The sequence below is a fragment of the Macaca thibetana genome, chromosome 4 (assembly GCF_024542745.1).
Source record: "Macaca thibetana thibetana isolate TM-01 chromosome 4, ASM2454274v1, whole genome shotgun sequence".
Classification (NCBI taxonomy): Eukaryota; Metazoa; Chordata; class Mammalia; order Primates; family Cercopithecidae; genus Macaca; species Macaca thibetana.
The window spans coordinates 96,017,246-96,024,996 of NC_065581.1; the positions used below are offsets into that span (position 1 = coordinate 96,017,246).

The window sequence follows — 7,751 nt, forward strand, 5'->3', positions numbered from 1 at the left end:
AATAAATGACCTAGTGCACATATACAAGAAACCTAACATCTATATAAGATAAAGACTGAAGCTGATTTAAATTCAAGGAAATTCTAAAGGAAAAAAAAATGGCTCATAACTCTTATTCACATAGAAATAACAAAATAAAAAATATTCTAGATATGCAAGTATACTTCCCATAACTCTTCCTGAAACTATTACTTAAAAATGTATCCCAGGAAAAAAAAAAAAAAAAAACAGAATTAAATATTTCAAAAATAGGGAAGACATACTATTGAAGTAACCAGTGATCTTATAGTTAAATCTAAGTGATACGATACTGGTAAAATTTTAAAAACTGGTTAGAAAAAAAAAAAAACAGAACTACTGATATGTTTTGCATCTGTGTCTGCATGCTGAAATGTAATCCCCAGTGCTGGAAGTGGGGCCTGGAAGGAGGTGTCTGGATCATAGGGGTGGTTTCTAATGGTTTAGCACTATGCCCCTAGTGGTGTTCTAATAAGAGTTCTGAAGAGAGCTTTTTGTTTCAAACTGTGTAGAGCATCCCCCCCTCTTTCTTCCTCCTGCTCCTGCCACATAAGACCCTTGCTCCTGCTTTGCCTGCCACAGTGATTGTAGTTTCCTGAGGCCTCCGCAAAAGCCTAGTAGAAGCCAGCATCATGCTTCCTGTAAGCCTGTGGAACCGTGAGCCAATTAAACCTCTTTACTTTATAAACTGCCCAGTCTCAGGTATTTCTTTATAGCAATGTGGGAACAGAATAATACAACTATAGAAAAGAAATCAAATCAATGAAACCAAGAATGTAAAGAAGGCAAGAGATCCAGGTCTCAACTTATTAATGGGAAGAATAAGGGCAAAAAAAGAGTCATTTATAGATGGTTTCAGAATTTCCAAACTTGCAGCAGAGGGGGAAAAAAAAGTTAATATGACTAGGTTAAATTGTCCTATTAAGAGATAAACGCAATTTTGTACAAGGTAACCTTGTGATGGAACCCTTGTATATTTTGACTGCAGTGATGTTCACAGGAAATCTACATAAAATTACTTACGACTAAACAGGCACAGGGATGGGTGCATGTAAAACTGGTGAAATCTGAATAAGGTTGTATCAATGTCAATTTCCTGAGTATAATATTGTACTATAGTTATGCAAGGTGTTACCACAGGTAGAAACTGGGTGAATACACACAGGACTACATCTCTCTGTATTATTTCTTAGAACTGTATATGAATCTACAATGATCTTATTTAAAAGTTTTAAAAAATGTAAAACAAACCAAAAACAAAAAAAGGACAAACTTCCAGGTCGGGCACAGTGGCTCACACCTACAACCCCAGCACTTTGGGAGGCCAAGGCGGGTGAATCACTTGAGCCCAGGAGTTTGAGACCAGCCTGGGCAACACGGTGAAGCCCCATCTCTATAAAAAACACAAAAATTAGCCAGGAATGGTGGTGTGCACCTGCAGTCCCAGCTACTTGGGAGGCTGAGGCAGGAGGATCACTTGAGTCCAGGAGATGGAGGTTGCAGTGAGCCAAAATTACACCATTGCACTCCATCGTGGGTGACAGAGCAAGATTCTATCTCAAAAAAAAAAAAAAAAGACAAACTTCCAAATTGGAAAGGGGGAAGATTTCAGGGAGAAATAAAAGTCCAGCTCAGTTACATGAATGTTTGATGTTTATGAAAGGCAAGTAAAGCAAAATGGTGTAAAATTACTGAAAATAAACATATGGGCAAAAAAGACCTACTAGGTACACACAAAACTGACAGAGAGGCAAGAGTGATATAAGACAATGTAGACTCCCAGGCAAAAATCATTAAACAGGGCAAAAAAGACACTTTATATTTTTTAAGATAAAATCCACTAAGAACAATTACACATATTATCTTTAAGGCTGAATTCAACCAAAATCATAATCACAGTAAGTATCTAACATACTTTGCTTACTGATTTGTTGGCTTTGAGAAAACAACAAATTAAGGATATAGTATCTTACAACAAATGTGTCAAGTCAAATAACAGGGAAAGGATAGTTTACCGAAATAAATGTTTTAGGAAAATGTCCAGCAATTTGGAAGAATAAATTTGTGATAGTATGCCATAGCAACCATTTTTAAAAATCTAAATATGTGATAACAGAATGTGTACAAAGAGCATTTTAATAATCTTGGGGTGGAAACCCAGAGGCCATAAAGGAAAACAACAGCAGAACTGGCAACATAAATAATAAAGACCTTTATACAGCAAAAGCCCCAAGAAACACTAAAAAATAGACTATGACAAAATACTAGCATATGGTGAACCAAATCGTTAATAGCCACAATATGTAAAGAGCTATTACAAATCAATTAGAAAAGAGGAACATTTCAACAGAAACCTAAGCAAAGGATATGATCATGCAAGTAAAAATGAATACAAATGACCAACAAACATACAGATAGTCAACCCCATCAATAAGCAAAGAAATGCAACACTAACACAATAAAACAGTATTTTTCATCCAAAAAATTACTAAATATAAAAAAATAATCATTTCATCTTAGCAAGTCTCTCAAGTTTCTGCATGTCATATAAGCAGAGGCACTGATGGCCTTTATTTTTCATCTTTTCAGTGGTGTTCACACAGCAAACAGCCTTGGCAGATAAAGAGATGTCTCCCTCTGGTACAGAGGGCAGGTTTGTTTACCATGCAGGAAAATAAAGATAATGTCTCCCTCTCTGGCAAAGATCAGACGTGTTTATTTGCAGCCCACTATGAAAGATTCAGGTTCCCTAAACTAAGGATTCCTCTCTTGTAACACAACCTACTTCACCTGCTAGTGTCACTGGGCTCTTGTCACATCACCCCGTGGAAATCAGGGCTCCAGCAAATCAGCATAAGATGATCCTCTGGCTACCGTTACTGTTGTGTTTTGTCTCTCGGTCAGGAGTCTCATATTTTCTGCCAGTTTCCATGAAACTGTTAGCTTGCAAGTAGGGTATGATCTCAGATCCTTGACAATTATTCGCAATGTGATGTGGCAAAAGCAGCATTTTAATAAATTGTCTAAATTTACTCTTACCAACAACTTTTGAGGAGTACTTTGGCAGAATCTCTCACAATTTAACACTTATGTGTAGCCTCTGACCTAGCAATTCCATATCTTAGGAAATAAACTCACATGCAAATATGACAATATACAGAATAAACACAAAAATGATCCTTGCAGTTCTGTTTGTAATAAATGTGGAATAATGCCAACAGGGGATTGGCTAAATAACTTTTGGGTTATTCCTACAATGAAATACCAAAAAGACTTACAAAAAAGACAAGATACTATTATATGCACTGACACAGAAGGATGTTCATCCATTATTATTAAGTGGAAGCTATAGAAAATTATACATGGTACACTGCCATTTATGAAACAAAAGTAGACTTAAATCTATTATTTTTAAAATCTGCAAGCAGTGATAATCTTTATGGAACAAGGTTACTGGGTAGGTGGGCACACAGCACTTTCACTTCCACCTTTGAGGATTTCTATATTGCTTGATCTTTTTTAAAGAATGAATACATTTATTTCATGAGCTAATAAGGTTTTAAGTGTCCACAGTAACAACATCTTAAAATTTATTATATTTGAGATATCCAGTTGGGATGGTAAAATACAAACGGATATGAGGATGTCCCAGGGAACACTTTAGCCATTTATCTCTCAGATAACCATTTTTTCTCTTAGAAACCAGGTACAGAACATCCTAAATCATAGGTGATGGGGAGAGGCACACTACAGTTACTATGATACAGTGCAAAGTCATAAGGCATGCAGATTTTTCATCAGGCTACTTCTCCATGTAACTGCAAGGAGCAACTCTAATCGCAAGTTCTGAGTGAGCAACAGAAGGGATTTATTTACTAACAGTTAATGATTCAACTGACCATGGAAAAAGCAAGCTAAAATAAACGAATCTCAATAACTGGCAGGAAAATTTTAAAGGGGCAAGAGGTAAAGAAAGGGAATCAACTTGCCCCCACTAAATGTGTTCATTTCAAAAATATTTAGTGATGTCTACAATATGCCAGGCATCGTTCCAATCCCTAGACATTAAAACACATTATAAACCTAGAGCAGTAAGAGCATCACAGAAGCCAGGATCACCACAGGGAGCCAAAGAACACTGCACGACCGTTCAGAAAGTCCCAAGAATACACGAGAATTTAGGGCCTATGGTATTTATAGGACTGATCAGCAGGGAAAAATAGAATTCAACAAATGATGATGCAGTCAGTAACAAAATCATAAAGTTAGAGCCTTCTTATCTCACACTAAATATGAATAAGATCATTAACAATACTAGAAGAAAACGGAGGTGGATATTTATATATAATTCATGTAGATAAAGGCCTTTTTAAAAGGACGCTGAAGTTAGATCCGCGAAGTTAAGATCGAGAATGTCAACCACAGCAAAATTAAGAGAATGAGACTAACACAGTAAAGAAAGAAGGGGTAGTTTTTGTTAACTGACCATATGTGCAAGCACCATATGTACCATTGTGCAGAGTACTATAATTGCATTATTTCATCATTGCGTGAGTAAAGAAATTATCCATCTTACAATGAGCTGATTTATCTGATTTTCAAGTCAGTAACAGAAGGGAAGAGTTTGAAAATGCAGAGTTCAGAAAAGCCAACTTTTGGGACAGAAGTTAAAAACAAAGTTAGTACTCAGAACACAAGTATGGAAAGAAGAATCCAATTCAAGGAACTTTTAGAGTGCCTACTAGAGCATAATGCACATTTCCCCCAAGTCCTTAATCTGATAAAGGACTATTGGAGCGTTCATGACTCTGGATGAATCTCTCTCTACTCAACCAACAGATATAATATGCGATATAGGATAATGGAGGCAGGAAGTGAGCCTGAAAGAAAAAAATATATACCTATACCTGAACTTAAGAAACCGAGGAGTGCACGCAAGCAGCAGAAAAGGCAGCTTGTGTCTGCGAACAGAGCCTGTCCACAGAGATCCCTGCACCTGGTGGTAGTGTGCCCTCCGGAGCATAAAGCCAGCCGGGCATCAGGCCGACGCAATTACCTGACTACAAGCTTATACCATCTTCACCTTCTATAATAGTTATTTGTATACTGTATTTCAATCTGTGAATGCATCTCGAAGCTTTGTGGCAATGATCACTGGGAAATCAAGGAAATCCAAAACCACCCGTTATAAATATGTTGACAAGGAGGCCAAGCAGATGGTCATCATCACACTCTAGAGGCACCCCTAAACCTAAACATCGAAACAAGGTTGTAGCTGGGCACCTTCTAGCAGTCCTGAAGAAAGAAAACATAGGCCTGGTTAGGCAAAAACCATCGGATGTCAGAGGGAAATCAAGGGAGGAGGCACAGGAATCACAAGCACAGGCGGGCGTGTGGCCGACGCGTGGCTGCCGGGGCAGCACAGAGCGCGGGTGTGGGCGACCCGCAGTCCCCCCTGGTGTAAACAACCCTGAGCCGCGCACACTTCCGGAGGACGCCTCACAGCCTGCAGGCAGACTGTAGCGTAGAAATAGCCCGAAGCACGTCAGCAGTTCTCAGGGGCCCCAGCAAGCCCCGCAAGCGTGAAGCGGGGGCGCGGGGCAGCGGGCGGGGAGGGGCCGGCAGCGGGGGCCCCTGCCAGGCGTCCAGACTCCCCAAAGCGCGGAGCTGCGCGTTGGCTCGGCCCCGCCCCGCCCCAGTGCCGAAGGAAGAAGACAGAGACCCACGGGAGGGAGAAATAAAGGAAGGGCCGTACCCTGCAGGGTCCGGGAGAGGCGCGCGCAGCGGGCTTCACCAGCGACCAGGCAGTGCGAGAAGGCCTGGGTGCGGGGGCGGCTCCCCGGCTCTCTGGCCGCTGCACAACCACCGCAAACCCGGCCCAGCGCGACCCGGAAGGAAGACGCTGAGGCCGCGAGGAGGGGCGGGGCCGGGGAGGTGGGGCGGGGCCGAGGGGGCGGGGAGGGGCCTGGAGGGAGGCGGGGCGGGGCCAGAAGCAAGGCCGGGCGTTTCTCCCGTGGGAGGTGTTTTGGGTCCTAAGGACAGCCCGCTCCCAGGCCAGCGGGAGGAGCTTCCTGCTGGCTTTCCCGCTCCACTGGGGCCAGTGTAAAGGGCCTAGGTAATATACAGTGGGCAGTGGCTACAAATCCTCTTCGGAATAATGTCCTCCAAGTACTGACTCGCCATGTGTAGTGTAGTCCTGCTAGGACTTCTTCAGTCTAGACTTGGTGGATCAGGTGATACATAGGTAATACGGCTGGAACGCATACGCAGAGGAAAAGTATAATATACATTATATGCGCTCTGAAGGTATAATTCACCTAGTTTACAAACCTCCTCTGCCCTGTATACAAATCCTGCCTGCAGGCTCATTTCCATACCAACGTTCAGAAGCCTCTGACCATTACCTCTCATGAAGAAGATGGTCTGGCAGTCTCTCTTACTCCATTTTGATTTATTTTTGGTAGATTCAGTATGGCCTTTTTTTTTTTTTTTTTTAACGGAGTCTCGCTCTGTTGCCAGGCTGGAGTGCAGTGGCGCGATCTTGGCTCACTGCAACCTCCACCTCCCAGGTTCAAGATTCTCCTGCCTCAGCCTCCCGAGTAGCTGGGACTACAAGGGCGTGCCACCACGCCCAGCTAATATTTTGTATTTTTAGTAGAGACGAGGTTTCACCATATTGGCTAGGATGGTCTTGATCTCCTGACCTTGTGATCCTCCCGCCTCAGCCTCCTAAAGTGCTAGGATTACAGGCGTGAGTCACCACGCCTGGCTTTGGCACCTTTTTTTTAGTTTGCATCATATTTATCTTGTTACAAAATATCCACTAAGATGGAAAATATTTAGTAAAATGTTGAACTACACATTATTTGCTGTCTGAATGCTCCTAATGAGGCAAAACAGTAAGGATATTTACTTATATATGAACAGAATCAATACACGATATGCAGTATATATTGCATATGAAAAAATTAAAATTTTTATTTTCTTCAACTTTTTGATGCACAATAGCTGTACATATTTTCATGGTACACCTGATAATTTGATTCATTTCTGTAATCAGCATAACTGGGTTACTCATCCCCTTAAATATTTATCTTTTCTTTGTGCTAGGAACATTCAAATTATTATCTTCTAGCTATTTTGACATGTACTATCGATTAATGTTAACTATAGTCATCCTACTGATCTATGGAACACCAGGTCTTATTTCTTCTAAGTGTATGTTTCTTCTAAGTGTATGTTTATCTCCCCTCGTTCCCCCACGGCCCGCCCCCCCACAATACTTCTCAGTCTCTGAGATCCACTTTCCAAACTCCCACATATGAGTGAAAACATGCATTCTTTGTCTTTCCGTGCTTGGCTTATTTCACTCATCATAATGACCTCCAGTTCTATCCATGTTGCTGCAAATAAAAGAGTTTTGTGGAGGGTTTTATGGCTGAATAATATTCCATTGTGTATATGTACCCCATTTTCTTTATCCATTCATCTGCTGCATGGACACTTAGGTCCTAAATCTTGGCTATTGTAAATAGTGCTGCAATAAACATAGAAGTGCAGATATCTCTTCGATATATGTATGTCCTTTCTGTTGGATCTATACCCAGTAGTGGAATTGCTGGATCATATAGTAGTTCTATTTTTAGTTCTCTGAAGAATCTTCATACAGTTTTTCACAGTGGCTCTAGTAATATGCATTTCCACCAGCAGTGCACACTGGTTCCCCTTTCTCC

The 7,751-nt window shown here is 41.1% G+C and overlaps 1 protein-coding gene across 2 annotated transcripts in view; it reads right to left on the reverse strand.

The window, feature by feature from the left end:
- Nucleotides 1-5,972, reverse strand: part of FBXL4 (F-box and leucine rich repeat protein 4) — an 82,927-nt gene extending 76,955 nt beyond the window's left edge. Inside the window, exon 1 of one of the 2 annotated variants that reach the window (XM_050786587.1) lies at nucleotides 5,774-5,972. The gene's annotated coding sequence lies outside the window, so the exon portion shown is untranslated. The remainder of the gene's footprint in view (nucleotides 1-5,773) is intronic. The other variant, XM_050786589.1, reaches the window with a different exon arrangement.
- Nucleotides 5,973-7,751: the final 1,779 nt, after the last annotated feature.